At 44.3% G+C, this 18,580-nt stretch overlaps 1 protein-coding gene and 1 long non-coding RNA gene across 3 annotated transcripts in view; both read left to right on the forward strand.

Annotated features, from left to right (window-relative positions):
• The first annotated feature begins 4,392 nt into the window (after positions 1 to 4,392).
• LOC119180059 (uncharacterized) lies at positions 4,393 to 15,813 on the forward strand. Its single transcript, XR_005110953.2, has 3 exons — positions 4,393 to 4,795; positions 11,910 to 12,291; positions 15,539 to 15,813. It is a non-coding gene; the product is annotated as an uncharacterized LOC119180059 (long non-coding RNA).
• A 972-nt stretch (positions 15,814 to 16,785) lies between these two features.
• The window catches only part of LOC119179453 (uncharacterized), a 42,578-nt gene continuing 40,783 nt past the window's right edge, over positions 16,786 to 18,580 (forward strand). Inside the window, exon 1 of one of the 2 annotated variants that reach the window (XM_075869232.1) lies at positions 16,786 to 17,172. The gene's annotated coding sequence lies outside the window, so the exon portion shown is untranslated. The remainder of the gene's footprint in view (positions 17,173 to 18,580) is intronic. The other variant, XM_037430527.2, reaches the window with a different exon arrangement.

The following is an 18,580-nucleotide window of genomic DNA, read 5'->3' on the forward strand; positions in this document are numbered from 1 at the left end:
CGTATCTTTTTTTCATGAGAGTTACAGTCAGTGAAGTGAGGAGATCCGAATCCTGGGCCTGTCCATTCATAACAGTTTCAGACCGGAATCTACCATTACCAAACTGAAACACACATGCAAACAGGTCGGACGTATGATCCACCGCGGTTTCAACGTACGTGGCCGGTTGAGGGGCAGGGACGCGCTTCGACTTGTGCATGCCTTTTACTCATCTATACTCCATACCCTACCTTCGCACTACGCAGCAACACGACCAGCGCATCGACGCCATCATTAAGAAAGCTACAAAGCGAGCTTTAGACCTACCGGTAACTACCTCCAATGCCCATTTGTTGGCACTGGGGGTGCTCAACTCTTATCAGGAATTAAAGGAGGCCCACCTCGTCAATCAATATATACGTGACTTCCACAGATGGCATCCGGGTGTCGCCTGTTAGGCCACGTGCCCATAAAACACGACTGCATTCCCGAAGAGATGGACTTCTTGAGCTGCAGGTGCCACAAGCCCTGGGTTCCTCCACTTCCTCGAAACGCGCTCTCGCAGACACACGAAGGCAGACGAGGGGCGCGTTCTCTGGCCCTCGAACACCAATACGGACATAAGCCGGGTGTACTACGTTGATGTGGCAGGGCTGTTTCCCACTGGATTCTACACGGCTGCCGTAGTTCCTTTGGACAAACGCGTTAACGGGCTCTCCTATCGGGTTCCTAACTCCACGCGTGCAGAGGAGGCAGCAATAGCTGGCGCTTGGCGCCTCGCACACGGACTCTACAGTAGTCATGACAGATTCACATAGAGCTTGTGAAAATTATCTGATGGGTGAGGCCTAACCTTTAGCCTACGGTATTCTAACTAAAGCGTGCCGTCAGGAATTCAGACCTCTCATCCTAACGACGCATCGCTTGGACTCCGAGCTACCAGGGCTTTACAGATAACCGGGCCCCTCATTCAGGCTTTTGGGCCTCGGACTATCCAACAATCGTTTTTGCGATTCAGAGAAATTCTGTATGGCACTATAGGAAGGTTGCTCAAGGGCGTGGCCCACGAGATGGCGCCAGCGTCGAAGAGGCAGCGCATCCATAAATTTGTGGTCTATCTCCCTGCCGCCACGGGCAAGCAGTCGCAGAACGTACACTAGTATCTAGGTGTTCTGTGGTACACTCACGGGTGCGCGCCTGTGGTCATAATAATGAACTGTGCTGTATTTGGTTGGTATACAACCTCTTGAGTTAGATGGTTGGTCATGAAAATGTTTCTGATGTCGGCTTTTTTTTTTTTCCTTACCTAAAATGATTGAAAACCAATCGAAAAGGTTGGGATGGTTCAGCCACACACTATAACGCATGTGCGTTGGACATTCCACTTCCGGTAAGTGTTCAGGACCTATGCAACATCACAGAGGCGCGCTTTTGTGGTGAAAAACTTAGGCTTTCATGGCGTGCTATGAAGTTTTGTTTACGCAGCAGGAGACGCGCGCGCACTACGACTGTGATCGCTGCTTACCAGCGTATCATTCTGGTAATTGCGGCGTGGTACTGATTTCGGTGTGTTAGTAAACAGTGAGCGACGCAGTGCGTTGTCGTTTACCCATGCTTTGACGAGCTGAGCACATAAACGATGATATCAAATTAACGTCGATCAGTTACAATCGAGATCGTATGTTATCTCTGGGTGCGCAACTGCCCGACGCGCGTCGTTGGACCCTGCAGCAAAGAGCATTTTTGATCGCAAGCGGCTTGGGCCCAACCACGAACGAGCTATGCCAATTGTAGCACCTCACATGCTCTTGCAAATGGTGAAGCCCTTCCACACGAAGAATTCGTAAAGCGACACCACCGCGGTGAAAAACATTATTCGTCCGAGCACTGAGCAAGGGGAACCAGTCACGTTTCCGACGACGACGTGGCGGCCGTCTCCGATGTCTCTAGAGACTCGGTGCTATTGGACCCATCCACTAGTCACATAGTTGTGGGCGTCCATCGATTTATAGACTTTAAGCTCGTCCCTTGTTGCGAAGCTTGTGCCGCCAACAAGGTGGTCTTCAATGTCCGCGAGCTCGATGCGGGAATAACACTTCACATCAAACACACTGCAGCTTCATCGCTGCTCCAGTAGAACGCGTCGATATCCACCGCAATGATGAACCTTAATCATGTTCGTGGCGAAGTTTCGCCGGACTTCGGAAGTCACGCGCGTAAGCACTCAGTTGAATTTCACCACGTTGGTACCGTGCGTAGCGGCAAGCACGCAACCTCTTACTGCCGCTCGCCGCTTCAAAAAGGTCGCGCCCAGACCGCTGATATTTATTTATTTATTGCGAATACTGCAGGCCAGTTTGTGGCCCAAGCAGGAGGGGCAATTGGCAATACACATAACACTGTTACACATGCATACAAAGAATAAAAATAATAACAATAAAAAGAAGTACAAGACAGATTGGTCAAGGCATAGCACACCATACAATGCATATACTTAGCCACAGATGCTTTCCTGGAGCGCTTGGGAAAATTTTTTAGCTTGTATCACTGCTTCCGGGAGCGCATTCCATTCGGAAATTGTACGTGGGAAGAAGCTGCGCTTAAACTGATTAGTTTTGGCGAAGATAGGTTGAAAGGAATGAGCATGCATGTGACGGGTCCTTCTTGTACTTAGCGGTTTAATCATAGTTGACGGAGTTATTTTCACCTTAGAAGTAGCAATATTGTTGAGGAAGAGTAAACGGGCCAAGCGTCTACGAACTGCTAGGGTTTGAATGCCATTGTCAGTCATGAGCTTCGACGGAGAATCGTAACGCCCATATTTGTTAAAAATGAAACGCACCGCTTTTCTCTGAACGAGCTCAAGCATGTAGATATCTTTTTTCACGTGCGGATCCCATATCACGGAAGCATATTCGAGTTTAGCTCTACCAAAAGTTTCATAGGCTAAAAGCTTAACGTGACTTGGAGAATGCCTTAATTTTCGTCTCAAAAAACACAACTTAGTAAATGCAGCAGAACAAATACGTTTTACGTGGGATGACCAAGATAAATTAGAGTTCAAAGTGAGGCCCAAGTACTTGTACTCCCCAACATCTGCAATACAAGTGTTCTGCATGAAGTACTGGGAGTTGAAGAAATGTTTTTTGCGCGTTATTCGTAGAAATGCACATTTTCCAGCATTCAACATCGTTCCCCACTGCTCACACCAACTGTCTATTGCAACAAGGGATTCCTGCAAAACTTCACAGTCATCAGGTGAGCTAATTTCTCTAAAAACAACACAATCATCGGCAAACAGCCTGATGGAGACAGATATGGCGGTAGACACAGAACACCTACCAGTATAGTGTACCAGAATTCTAGTACACTATACTACCAGTGCGGTAGAGGGAAACGCCACTGGCGCCTCAAGCGGATGACGTCACGTGCAACCCTCCTATAGCGAACGACGTCTGCTTTTCGCGGTGTCTGCAAGGGGCCCGAGTAAGGCCGATGAACGGAGCCTATGGCGCCTGCAGACCAACACATTGTTCTGTCCTGCAATATTAAAGCATTTTTACCCGAAAGCCGATGGGTGGTGCCCTCACTGTGGGGAAGACTTCGATAACTTTCACATGGTGTGGGCGTTTCGGGTGAATCCTTCCCTTCCCCTTAACCCTTCCCTTACTAGAGAGGCGTGGGAGGCAGCCCTACTCAAAGAGCTCTAGTATAAGGGGTGCCAATAGCGGCCTTGTCCAGCGCGTTCCCGGAATAGTGACTCCCCCTGTAAAGGTCCTTATGGGCCTGCAAGCTTTCCATGAATAAATGTTTTTCACAAACACACGCAAACGCACACACACAACATAGCTAGAGAAGTGAAGAATAATTGTCCTCGCCGTGCGCCAGTCAGTCGGGGTATCGTGCGCACCCCGAAAATATTCTTGACCTCTGGGACGCCACAAAGGGAGCCCCTGTCAACGTGAATGGTGAAACCATGGGTGAAACCACTGAAATTGTGGATTGTACCTGAATACTCGGATGAGCACGCACCCCCTTACTTTAAAACCAAATTATATATTCTGGGCAACGCTCGCCACTAATAATCGGTCAGAAGTGGCCCCGCATGCAGAATTATCAAACAACATAAAAATCTTTTCCAAATTTGGTGTCAGTGGTACTTTGACATTCTTTCTTTTTGTTCAGAAAAAAAAAATTGAAATTAGCACAGTAGCGGATGAATATTTTTCCATCTTTACAATACAGAACTACGTTTTCACAGAGTGCTAATGTTGTGAACCACCAAACCTGAAAGTCCCTGCAACACAACGCAAACATTTCCTATTTCGCTTAAGTTCATAATGATGGCTGGAAATTATCCGAAACAGGAAAAATTTCATGCACAGAACATCACTGTTTTGGAGTCATTTCCCGCCTAAAGAAATTTAAAATTCGCGCGCAGTGGAGTTCAAACTTTCTGTTTTCTTACTTACAAAACAAATTTGAGAATAAAACATTTGTGGGTGAATATTTTTCTAACTTTGCAACACAAAGAAACTTTTCTACAAAGCATTAACGTGGGGAAATTGTAGCTCCGCAGCACTACGCCTTCCTCCATGACCTGACAGGTTCATACACGCCCGCGATATAATTGTGGCGGGAACAGGCTGCAGGAGCGACAGTAAACAACACATGTAAAGTTACTGCGGAAGCTTGCAGAGCTTGTGTAGGCATGAATTTTGCTGAACGTAGCACTTGCTGCGTCCCCAACCTATGGTCGGCTGCTGAACCAGGTTTCGCTTGGCTGCGTATCGCGTTACCTGCTGCTGCTGTTCAGGTAAGCTTGCACGATCGAGTGGCACGGCGATTGTCGTTTGCTTTTTTCGCCTCATTAGCGTCGAGTTTTCTTAGCGAAAGTATTCACATGTGAAGCACCTCATTTCTGAGGCCACTCAAGGCTTCTATGGGACTGTGTTTTAGATCACGAATTTCAAATGCCCTTTTTGTTCAAGTACCGTTGTCCCCAGTTCATCGCCGTGCTGCTGTGCGTACCCGAATCGCATCAAATGGTATATTTTGTCGAAATTTGGCAGTTCACCGTCCACGTATCGGCAAGGATCGTTTTTATTGGTTTTGAGTGCTAAATTTGAGCAGTGTAGAATTGTTTGACGGGCGGCCCATCTCACTTTGTTACTACGTGAGCGTACCTTGGTTGATTGCATTTGATGTCTGTGAGAGCGAATTTATAACTACGGAAAGAGTCGTTTTGCGAGGATCGCCCGCCGTGATCGACAGCAGTGTCTGCCATTTCACTACGTGTTATAAACACTTTCCTGGATTAAACAGCAGCGGCGAGCCGGCGTTTTGTGTTAACCCCTCCTTCGCAAGCTCCCTGTCGAATCGCGCTGTACGAGCCCTTAAAGAGACCTTGCAATACTTTTCAGCGTGGTCAGAAAACGCTGCGGATTGATTTTCGAGGTTCCCGGGAACATTCGACTTAAACTTTAATAGTGCGGCCCTGCAATTTACAATAAATTCTCAGAGTCGGCTTGAAATTGTTCTCTCTTACTCCACAAGTGGTGTCGTCTGCACAATTGAGCGCGCCATCTTCGTCTGCCAATTGAGCGCGTCTGCACAAAGGCCGCCGTCATTGATTTGCGCATGGGGAGCAATGTTATACCATTGGCGCCGCGGGATGTCTTTACGTGCCCGAGCTTGCGATCACACAGAAATTGAGCCGTGCGTTCAAAGTAAAAAAGAGAAAGCGCTCAAGGTCGTGACCATAGGTCGGCGAACTCGTTCATTAGTCAATTCACTTGGACTTACTCAGACTTGGATCCAGCCGGAGTCTGGCTGTGAAGCATTTTGGTGAGCTGGAGCCCAAGCGAATCTGGTTGAAGAAACTTTTTGCAAGTGTGAGTCTCAGCGAGTCCGGCCCAGGAAAATATCGGGTAAAGTTCGAATGAGCTCAAAGCGCAAGATAAGTGAGTTCCACAGTATATGCTGACCTATGGTCATGACACGAGCTTATGAAGGGATGTGTCTTTTTGCCCTCTTGTCGCCCTGCCGCGGTGGTCTAGTGGCTAAGGTACTCGGCTGCTGACCCGCAGGGCGCGGGTTCGAATCCGGGCTGCAGCGGCTGCATTTCCGATGGAGGCGGAAATGTTGTAGGCCCGTGTACTCAGATTTGGGTGCACGTTAAAGAACCCCAGATGGTCTAAATTTCCGGAGCCCTCCACTACGGCGTCTCTCATAATCATATAGTGGTTTTGGGACGTTAAACCCCACATATCAATCAATTGCCCTCTTGTCACCCCTTGCGGGTGTAGCTTTCAGTGCACTCCAGGGCACGAAAAGAGGGAGGAAGTGGTTGAAGCGGTTGACAAATCCGTGTAATTATGCTTATACCTCTCGGGTTTTCTAAATATTTGTGGAAGTTGTCTTGCAAGGTAATAAACTCATTTAATGAAGGAATTTCACGATTACTTGGAACTATATCGCATGTCCTTTTTAAGCTAAAACTTGGCAGTTTTTCAATCATTTCGAAGTTCATCCCTCCTGCACTGCTCAGTGCCTGCCAGAGAACAGGTGCGCACTGGCAGGAGCCCTAGCGGCTGGAGGGCACAGCAAACCCAGTGGCACCCTTTGCATCCTCTAACCTAACCTTGTCCATCGTATGGCCCCCTTCTACAACACTCTCTTCTCTCGCGAAGTGATGTGCTTGCCGAAGGTTAGCCGGTCTCTCTCTGGAGTCTCACCGGCGACGGGCTTCTGCACTATGAGACTCTCAGCCGGGTGCCACGGCTGGCCCATACAAGCGCTGCGTCTGTGCTTCCAGCCAGCGCTACCCTTGACTCTGTGCTATCACTTGCAGTGTCGCCTTCTGGGCCAACCAACATTCCTTTCAATGCAACGTTCAAATTTCCTATAGGGCAGCGAACTCGTTATTCGAAGGTCGCAGGTTCGGACCCTGCCAGTGGCAAGTTATCCTTCCGTCCACTTTTCTTTCTTCACATATACATAACAATTGCATTTAATAACATCCTTTATACTTATCTTGGCATCATTATTACTTCTAAAAGATATTGTCACTTATTCTGTGTGAAGCCTGAAAAACTGCTGTTGAGAAGGGTTTCTAGGCGGGCTAGTTCGTACAGATATATTGTGAAAAGGTCTGTCTGTGTTTCGCTTGTTTGCGTTGTCAAGTTTTCATAATGAAACCTTTGGAACCCAGCACTCGAAAGAGGAAATGCAGTTCAAAGAACACATGAAGTTGATGTAGGAAGGAAAGTGAAGATTGAGGTTTATTCATGAATTTTCGCATAGCAGTTCATCCTATGAATGCTATAAATGGTTCTTCTATTCATTGGCAGATTTATCAGTTACTTGTACGATCATGCAAATATTTGGGATACAAATGTAATGTTTTTCTTATTGGAAGTATATTCTGTTCAAAATTGCAATTCTGTATTCACCAGAGTATACGGCCATGGCCAAATTTGCAGTTCATGCAGTGAATATTATGGTATTTGAATAATCAAAGAAATAGCAGCCTACCAGTATAGAGCAATCTTAGTTGCAAAGTAATGCATTGCTAATAGACACATGTCAAGCTATGTCATACTTCATGTTTGCAGCATACTACTGCAGGGTGACTAGATATGCTTTATTTTTCGCAATCGCTAATATACTCTTTTTTATTTACTGAGGAGTATTCACTGTGTGCGCATTACCTTTGTTTTGCATCTCGGTGTGAGGCCCTGTATGTCCAGCACATGAGCTGTTTAGCGAAACAGGAATGAAACTAAGCTTCATTCCGCTGCTTTTTCCTGCCGTGCATGCTGCAATTTTGTTATCTGCAAACGAGCACTATAACATAACCACTAGGAATGTTACCTAAACTATGCTTGGAGTAAGAAACGGCTGTGTGCATCGCATTCCATAAGGGAGGGGGGTCTTTCTCACTCTGAGATAATGCTCTGAGGTAGTATGCGAGAGATTACTGGTCAGCTGCCAACTCGTAATAAGATTTGTCGTGCGTGGCGCCAACAAGTAAAAGGAAAATGTATTCCGCTCGCCGTAATGGCTACTGGCAGTGCTGCTGGCCGCTTCCACGTCTAAATGCACATATGTACCTGATAAAGCGGACGGAGGGATGACCGTCACCATTTTTCAGCGGTAGAGCATCGGATGCTTTATTCGGAAGTCGCAAGTTCATTCACTGTCGGTGGCAAGTTATCTTTGTGTCCACTTTTCCTTCTTCACATTTACCTAACACTTACTAGTAATAACGTCCCTTATATTTTCCTTGCCATTATTGTCTCTTTGTTCTCATTAATATTTGCATATAAGTCAAACTTATTGCACGCAAGTCACATACATCGACGAGAGTCTTCAAATCGCCAATGTGTGAAAGCCACGAGATTTAAGGCAACCCTGCATCTCACATTCTTCGGATTTTGGAATTGAGCATGGCACGACAGAAACTTCAATAAGGACACTACAGTGCATCAGGTTGTTTGGGAAAGTTGTGTGCACTGGGCTATGTGGTACAAAACAGTGGCTAAGTTCCAAGTAGCGCTGACAGAGTGAAAAACATAAAAAGGGGAAAAAACAACTAAAAACAGAAATTCCTATGGGCGTACACATTTGCGCACTTGCCTGTTGAGACGACGCAAGCACCGTCGTGCAACTTTGTTCTAGAACGCCCATAGCTCATAGCCTATCCTCGCTAGAAAGCTGGCAAATAGGTAAAATAATGTCACTACCTTTAATTTTATTCTGGTGATTAAGTGGCAGCATTATCAGCTTGAGAAATGCACATTGGGCAACCTTCGTTGCTTCGTACAGTGGTGGTGCGATTGTGGTATCATGCATGAGAAAGGAAAAGTTGCACGAGTATCGCTGCACACCTAGTCAAACATGACAATGTAGGCATTGCAGCTGCCGTCTTTGACTGGCTTGGTGTGCCACGTTTCTCGCGCAAACCTTCCTTCCTGAAGGAATGCACCAACTACGTTCCAACCATGCGCTACTAGGTATCTTGTATCTTAACATACACGATACACTCTGCTATGTATGGAAATGCAGGTACTGATACATGTCCTGAAACATGTATCGCGATGTAAAGTCAAGAGCCTGAAAGATTATCTACGATACATGTATCTTTGATACTGTTCAGCACTGTGTTCAATTATAATGACCCTGAGGAGCATGTGCTAGCTTGTAACGCAATTATTTCAGAATTTCGATGGCACTGGTGATGAGACACCACTTGTATTGGAGGGCTAGTTGGAAAAGCATTTGTCTTGTCGTCTTCTGTGCTAGGGTCTTGTCCACTATGTAGTTCTCAAAACCTTTTGTTGTGAGGTAAAAAAAAAATCTTCAGCCCGCACCATAAAAATATAGCAGTCAAGCCGATTGGAAAAGAGAAATGAACAGAGCAGAGCCAAGTGAAATTTAAAGGGGGAAGGATGTTCAGGAGAAGCAGACTGTACCTGCAGTCGAACCAGAAAGAATAAAAAGCTGTTGTTTTGGTTTGCAAAGTTCTTGCTGCTAACATGTTCGGCTGAGTTTAATCTTCATTGATGAATTCTTGCGATGCGCAGCTTAATGGGCCTCTCTTGGAGTTTTTGCTTTTCTTGTTTGTTGCAAGAGTAGAAGTTGACTGCTGAGTTAAACTTCCCTTCCGAAGTGAGTGCTCTGTAAAATTACGACTTTTAGTTGCTGCCCCCCCCCCCCCCCCCACTACCCCTTAGCGTGAAGTTCGGTTGCATACCAGTTTCATTACTTTTTCCTAGTAGCAGATGCGGAGTAGGTACGTAGAGTTGGAGTCATTCTTGGATTTTCGTTTCATTTTTTATTATTTAACGATATTTTGTGGATTCAAAGTGCGACAGAATGTCGAGTTGCTTGCAATATCAATGGTTGACTTGTAGGTATTCATTAATACTTTTCCTGAACTTCAGAGACGTAATTGCATTATTATCATTCTGAGGAAGAAAATGTTTTAATTGTGACACACAATGGTTGTTAGAATTCACTCGCGAAGGGTAAAATTCTATCTAGTTTTCACTTATACTCAATTTTCACAATTTGTGCTTCAACTTCTTTTTCTTTTTTTCTTTATTTCTTCTATTTTTTTTCTCTCTCGATTCTTTTTTTTTCCTTTTCCTTTTTTTCTGTTCTCGCTCTATTGTCTTTTTTTTTTTTCTTTCAAAAGCACAATTCCCTCATTTTTTACTGCTGTATCTATTCTTTCAAATTTTTTCTTTTATTTCTACTTTTTAATTTTTTTGCTCTTATATTTTTCTTCATGCATTGTTTTTCATACATTTATTTATTTATTTATTTTACGTTCATTTGAGCAGTTTCAGTTTGACAGTTCCTTAGCGCAGCCAATCATTTCATGATAATTTCTTTTTCCTTGTAGAATGTGTTAGGAGTCGTAAGGAGCATTCACTTTCGGACTTCTATTATTGATTAATCCAGTATATTTCTCATTCATCTTTCTCCTCCCCTCTTTTTCTTTTTATGAACCAAGATTTAATCACGAGAGGAGTTTGCGTTTGCAATCTCATATTTGTAATTTGCTTTTAATACCTTACAGTCCTCTAAAGGTATTAGAGATTGTATCTCTAGTTTGACCTCGTTACCCGTTGTGGTTTTCGAAATGGCTCTCATTTGCCCACCGTTGGGTCTCGAGGGGGGGGGGGTCTTGTAGAGCTTATTTGCCACCATTTTTTGTACGTGGTTTGCACGCCTCCTTATGCACTGATTGAACAGTGTCTGAAGGGGCTTCTGGTAGCCCACTTTGAATCTCCAGGAGGTCAATTTTCCTCCTTGGTTTTGGATATTTGCATGAATATGCAGTATCTCGAGGTCGCCCTGTGCGGTTGCACTGAATACAACAGTTGAGGGGGGGGGGTTCCTCATAGTTAAGGAGGATGTTGCGGCAGTTGTCTTTGCTAAAAGTTGTTCCACTCCAGTTGCACTAAAGTTGCGGTGTTTATTCGGAGAGGCTTAAAAAGACCCCCATGTTGGTCTAGAAATCTGGCTTTCTCTGGGAAATTGTAGGGCTGCTTTATTCAGTTTTTTAATTATAATAATATTTGCACACAATAATTTGCACAATCTTTATCTTGTTTTTGTTTTCCCCATTAGGATGAGCCGATGCGAATTGAGATTACTGTTTACTACTTGTTTTTCTCTACTCGCTCTGCCCGATTTTCCTTCTTTTTGATTTTTGTATATTATTATCATTATTATTATTATTTTATTCGATCCAAATGCTCCGATTCGCTTTTTTGACTATCTCCTCTATGGTTTTCTTTTGTTCTCAGCTTTTTCTGGTTTATGCTTGTCTGGGCTCTGTTTTTAATTTTCTCTTTTCATTTTAGTAATTGAATATGAGGTGAGATAGCGATGAAAACTCGAGACATTGTAATGAGTCTCTTTACTAATTCCGCAATACTGCCTGAGTACCTGCCAGGCATTTATTTTTCTCGGCCAGCACTGAAGATGTGGCCTCTTTTCTTTGCTGTGTTAAAGGCACTCGTTTTTCCTCTCCCCGCAGCCTGTGGACTCTCGCGCCTGTAGTGTTATTCAGCTGGCAGCCCACGCAGTCTCCTTGTCTTTACTTTTGCAGCGTCTGCTTGTAAATCGTTTAAGCCAAAGTTTCACGCTTGCTTTGACGGTTCTTTTCGCTCCACTACTTCTACAGTGGTATTGCAGTTCACTTGTCACAGGCCTCTTCCTGGTATAGCAAGAGTCCTTGCACAACTAAAGATTATACACTTAGTAGGGTGCAGACTAAGGTTTCCTTCTTATCGGAGAAAGATTTGTTGTGCTGCGCGAGGATGGTGTTCTTGTTTACGTGGCCACTGCTAAGACATTTCAATGTCGTGCGAGTAATTTTCGTGTCGTCTATGCTTCATTGTGCCCTTCTGCAGGAGGCCCACAGGTCACTTCCGCCGAGGAAGTCTGTATTGATGCGAGTTCTTCGGGCACCGCAAAGGCTGCCTAAGGTGACGTGGTGGTTCCGCCACAAGCAGCGTCACACGCAGCTACTGAGACTGGCGACACTCGGTTATGGCCGTGACCTGGAGTATTATTTTAAGCAAAAAAAATGTTTGCAACAGACTTGGGGAACCGACTGAAAATAACACTGGACCCTCTGGAGAACCTGGTTGCCTTGAAAAATGCCAAGTTTGGGAGCCATTTCTACACCAACCAGGCTGAGAACGAGTGGCATATGCTGAAGCTTGCATACTTGATGGTATGAAGTCGAAACAGCCGTTCAGGGAATCGCTTCGAGGACATAGACATTGAACGGTATGTTTCAACTTGTGGTGTAATTAACTCTTACTTAATGCTTTTGAAAATTGTTTGGTCAACTATGTAGTCATTGCCAATTAGGTTTCAGTGAATTGTAAATGTACAGTTCTTGTAGCTGTCAGCTTACATAGCTGCCCCTGTCAGCCATTTTAAAAATAGAGAAAGAAAGAGGGCCGTATGTGCAGGTGTGACCTGTTTTACGAAGTATGTGGGAATTTATTTATTTATTTATTTATTTACAGGATTTCTGCTGGCTTCAAAGTGAAGCCATAAGCAGGATTGGATAACATATAAATATAGCACACTGAACATTTTCACAATATATTACGCACAGAGAATGCCGTGGATACACAGGTTTTAACGCGCTAAAAATAAAAATATACAGTGCATGACATGCAATTGCACATAGCATAATACCTATATAAGTGTGTACTAACATCACTTGTGTACTAACAATGCAACGTCACAAAACAAAGAGTACAAATATGGCAGGAAGACATGCTATAAGTTTTTTAGCTCCGATATGAATGACGCCACTGTCGCCGCCTCCACAATCCCACCAGGGAGGCGATTCCATTCACGTACAGTTCGGGGGGAAAAAAGAGCCCATGTGCGAGTTCGTTCTGCAAGAAAATTCTTGTAATTTTTTTGAGTGATCCGCCCGCGTGGGTCGTCGCACGACTTTTTCTATATACGCACTTGAATCAATGCCAAGCTTATCGTGATAGAGCAGGTACATATATTTTAGTCTTTCGCGATATCGCCGCAAATGTAAAGCTTCCAAGTTCGCTGTCTGACGCAAAGCAGTGACTGACGTAAGGCGATTGTATGAGTGAAAGATAAATCGAGCAGATTTTCTTTGTAGGTTTTCTAGTTTATCAATAATTTTCTTTGTGTATGGGTCCCAGACCACGCAGGCATATTCCAAAAGGGGACGAATGTAGGTTTTATATGCTAATAGTTTTATTTCTTGCATTGACTGTCGTAACGATCTTCTAAGATATCCAAGCTTTTTCATGGCTTTCTTTTCTAGAAAAGTGATATGTTCATTCCACCGGAGGTCTGAAGTGATTAATAAACCTAAGTATTTATAACGATTTACAGCACTAAGACAGCGACCATTTATTGAATACTGGAAAGTAAGTGGTGCCTTCTTTCTTGAAATTGTCATTGACATGGTTTTTATACTATTGATGCTCATCTGCCATTTTTCACACCAAATATGTAGTTTGTCCAGGGCACCACTTAATAATGCCTGGTCGGCAGGTGTGTTTACTTCCTGATAAAGGATGCAATCGTCCGCGAACAGTTTGATTTTGACAGGCATATCGTTTACGATATCATTTATATAAACTAAAAAGAATAGTGGCCCGAGAACCGACCCTTGGGGAATGCCTGATCGCACAGGCGCCGGGCGTGAACACGAGCCGCCAACTGATACGCATTGACTCCCAGACGATAAGTATGGCTCTATTCATGAGAGAAGCGAGTTATTTTGTAATATGGGTTTTAATTTTAACAAAAGCTTATGGTGCGAGACGCGATCAAATGCCTTCTGGAAGTCCAAAAAATTTATATCGATTTGACTCTGTTTATCTAAGGCTGAGGCAAACTCGTGTATTGTCTCAAGGAGTTGGGTAACCGTCGACATTCCCGTATGAAAACCATGTTGTCGGCAATCAATCAACTTATTTTGTTGCGGAAAGTTTGACAAGTGCGTAAAAATAATATGCTCTAGCAATTTTGAGCAGGTACACAATAAAGATATTGGTCTGTATGACGTACATAGTGAACGATTTTCTGCCTTGAAGATCGCAACAACCTTCGCACGCTTCCAATCTCTCGGGAGTTCTGCAGTGGACAATGTTTTTTTGAATATAATAGATAAATACTTTGAGCACCATTATGCATACCTTACTAGAAATGCGTTTGGTATGCAATCAATTCCTGGTGATTTCTTCATATTGATTTTAAGCAGCAGTGATAAGACACCCTCTTCAGTTATCATTAAGTCAGAAATTTTAGGTACGTCCTGAGAAATCACAAAATTTGGTAGTTTTTCATCGTCATTTGTGTAGGCTGAACAGAAGAACTTGTTAAACGATGACGCAAGGAGTGATTCATCAGTTACGTATTCTCCATTAATGAGGATTTTATATGCCTGTTGCTTCCTAGGTGACAAGTGTCGCTAGAACTTCGCAGGAGCAGAAAGCAAGAAGTTTTTCAAAGATATGTTGAAAAAGTAGTCTTTTGCCTTTCTTATGGTTTTATTTAACTGTAAATGCATATTAGAAAATTTTGATGCATAAGGAGATGACAGGTTCTGGCGCAGTTTTTTGCACATCTTTTTTAGTTTGCGTCCCGCTCGCACTACTTCCCTCGTCGTCCAAGGGCAAGCAGATTGCGTTCTGATAATCTTTGAGGGGACATGACTTGAGACACAATGGAAATCTTAAGGATGTGTATTTTGAAAAAAAAAAAAAAAAGTTTTTTTTTTTTTCATTTACATTCTGACATGGTTTGCATTCTAATTACGATAAGTTTTGGCATTTCATTAGTGACTGGCCACTAGACCAGCTTGTAGTGTGACGCTTCCCTGCATACGCATAATATCGTGTAATGAATATACCCTACATGTCATTCTTACTTTTTCAGTATTTACGTCGTGTATGTAAGGTTGCCAACCTCTTTGACGAGTGTTCACGAACTAAGCTCACAAGGCCCGCTATGCAGGGTTCATTAAGGAGCCCATGCATACCTTCAGTGGATCAATGCAGGCCTCCAGGGAGGCTTGTCGGACTTGAACTGGTATAGCGCATTATGGGGAAGGAGAAACGGCTGAGCAGACCGACACAAGAGAACAGAGCTTGTCGGATATGCTCTCCTATGCATAAGCTCTTTAGTAATGGTCAAGCAACCCTTTCCTCTTTAATTACAGTTTACCCTCTCCTCACTATTTCTGGCAACCCACCATGTTTGTCTAATGGTTAACTGCTGAATTGAAGGTCTGTGGTGAAATACTGGCCACAACGGCTGCATTTCGATAGTATCGTAATGCTGGAGGGGTCATGTCGATGTAGTGCTTCAAATTAAGTGCGTGTTAAAAATGTGAGATCAAAATGCCTGGAGCCCTCCGTGGCATTGTTTTTCATAATCCTATTGTGGTCTTGGTATGTAAAACACCAACTATTAGTATTTTATTGTCATTCCTGTTTCTCACTATCATCCACTTTTCTTCTTTCAGCCTGAATGGTAGACATTTTTCTCCTTTCTCAATGCCCCGTGGACCCTCACATGCGAATCCTAGAGCACCTGGAGACTTAAGAAGTCTAGTAGACTCTGTTGAGGTCTACGGATCCGGTCGTGAAGACCCTGGCTGCTGACCGGGCTGCCAACATTACAGACCGACCTGAACAGAAATGCATAAGTGCAGTGGGGCTCAGGAGAGGCCCGAAATCCTGCTTGCTGCGATCATATCAGTCATGATAATAAATCTTTTCTCGTTGTCCTGCCATACTACATTCATGTTTCAATTGTTACGTGCCTGGGTCTGATAATGGTCTCGTCTAGAGCCTGTTGTCACAGTACTCGCTAATGCACGTAGTCTCCAAAACTGCTGTTACACACGCTAGTTCTGATTTGTGCACTTTACATGCTGGATGCTTTGGTAGACTTGGCGTTTGGCTAATTGGAAGTGCTTCAGTATGTACAATCTTAGATGCTATACATCAGTCCAGCTGACCCAGGTCAAAGCAGCTATAGTCCAAGCACTCTTGTACAACACCAGATAGAGTGTGTTCATTCAGAGAAATTGCATTAGGGGAAGTGAAATGTACAAAGGTAAGTGTTGAAACACTGCTCTTGCGTGTCCTTCCATGGAGGTTGTTGGAAAAAGATCGATGAATACGACGAACGGTTCGGCCTTCAATACACGTCCTGCAGCAGCAACCCGTAGAATCTAGCTGTGGTTTATTGTACATAGTACACCTTTTTTTTTTTTTTTTTAAACAACGAGAGGCTCGATTTTCGTCAGGGGAGATACGTTATTATAGGTGCTCAAGAAGTTGTACGTCTGCTCTTGCGACCCGCCTACCCTTAGGCGTGCACACTGAGGGGGGGGGGGGGGGGGGGGAAGGGAAGCCGCATAGCCGGCGCATTTACATAATAGGGAGGGCGTTGCGACAAAGCTTAGACTCCGCCTCTCCCGGAGGAGCACCCTTGTGCATGCCTAAAACCATCTGTCGCATGCAGACGATGACCTCGTCCAGGGATCCCAATAGCAGCAGCGGCTTGCCGGGCCATTATCAACAATGGCTAGAAACGTTAGATCGGCAAGTCCCGCTTACCCCGACCTTATATGTGTTTTACAGTGCGGTTAAAAACGTCGCTTCCACTTTGGTTTGCCTGTTGGAAGCGAAACCAAAAGTGAGTGTTTCCACCGGCATCCGAAACTAAGCGAATCCGAAGCCAATCCAATGTGTAAGCGCTGGTAGGTGTTCTGTGGCTGGGACCCGACGCAAGATCGTAGGTGTAGTGCAGACGGCACCGCGGCGAATACACGCAAGCTGGCGCAACGGAGGTGTTTGTAAACCGCGCCGGCTTTCAGTCGTATCGCCAGCTCAATTGGCCAGCTGCATGTTTCTGTAAGCGCAGGTGTGCGTCTATCGCCGCTCGAGCCGTTCATCACGGCAGTGAGCCGGCGACGCTGGCTTCGCCGTCGCTGGTTTCGTGTCGTACCACGAGTCTGCGACATCTGAACTCAAATGCATCATCGCGGAAACGTCGGTTTTCTGCGGGTTTGCCGTCATCCGTGCTTCTGGAATGACGTCCGGATACTGCTGACCTGTTTTTACACCGCCTGGTAATCGTTCTGAAATGGTGAGTCTTACACCTGTTTGCACCTGATTGAGTTGAAGTCGTCTTTCTTTCGTTCGTTATTTTGCGCCTGGTTGAAGGTATTGCACTGACCCGGTGTGTCGTTCACAATATCTTCTCAGAGGCACGCGAACCAGTATGAGTGGGACAACTAATTTGAACGCGACTGCTAAACGAACGTGTCGCCAATTTCACAAAGCGTTACAGGTGTTACCTGAGCATACCTTGGTGGACGGAGATGAAGGCAGCTTCCGACGGGACTCAGATTCTTTGAACGTCATTTACGCTTGACCCGACGTATTGTATGCAAGAAAGAGACGACGAAACTTTCACGGAAGCGTCTTTACTTGACGTTTTCAGCAGGTGAACCAGTCTTCGTCATTACTCTAACGAAGGCTGGTTCACCAGCTGAAAACGTTAAGTAATGACGCTTCTGTGAAAGTTTCGTCGTTTCTTTCTTGCATATATATATATATATATATATATATATATATATATAATACACACACACACACACACACCAAAACTGTCAGGAGAATATGAATATAAATTTGTTTTTGTTTTCAAAGTACAGCTACTCTCGAAGTTTACCATATATATTGTGTTTATAAGATTACTCTCTAGAGAATTCTTTATTTTAGTAGAGTATCTGTGATATTTACTGTTCTTGATTAGAATTCCTAATGAAATAATAAAGCACAGGCCATGAAATTATGTGGTACAGTAAGAGGCATAGTACTTGTAATTTTAGCAGTATGATGAGATACAAAAATAAATAAAACCACTCAAAGAATTAGTTTTGAAAACGAATAAAAACAGCTCAGCAAGGAGAACCTTGAGCAGCAGTAATTAACATCATAAAAATAGAGTAGGACTGTGGGAAGACGGATTACTCATGTTATTTAACAGCATGAAGATCAAAGTGTATATCCGAGGGCTCGTCAGTGACAACAAAGCAACAAAAAAAATGCTGCAAACGTGAAGCTATCTCGTTTCTTATGCTTAGGTAATAAAGGGATCACCAGTGTGCATGGCCCTGTACTTAGGTATTTGAGTGTCTTTCAATAGAACAAAATGCTGTCTTTTCATACCAAGTGCATAGATGTTCTGTCGATTAATCCTTTGCTAATGCTTTTAAGTATAATGTAGTTGCCAACAAGTCCTGGTGACACAGTGATATAAACGTCGGTGAGATCCATCTATAACGGGTGGCGCCAGCGGGAACTGGAGGGCTGTTGCCCCCACCCACCCAAATTTTTTCTCCTGCCCCCCTTCCCCCCTTCAAGAGAAGCATAGTCAAAACACAATGCATATGTTTCTAGTATCTATGCCGCCCCTAAAGGAACTAGCTTGTCGTGGGTGCCCCCCCCCCCCTCCCCAGGTAACTAAAATTCTGGCGCCGCCCCTGACT

This window comes from Rhipicephalus microplus, chromosome 7 (assembly GCF_043290135.1).
Source record: "Rhipicephalus microplus isolate Deutch F79 chromosome 7, USDA_Rmic, whole genome shotgun sequence".
NCBI lineage: Eukaryota > Metazoa > Arthropoda > Arachnida > Ixodida > Ixodidae > Rhipicephalus > Rhipicephalus microplus.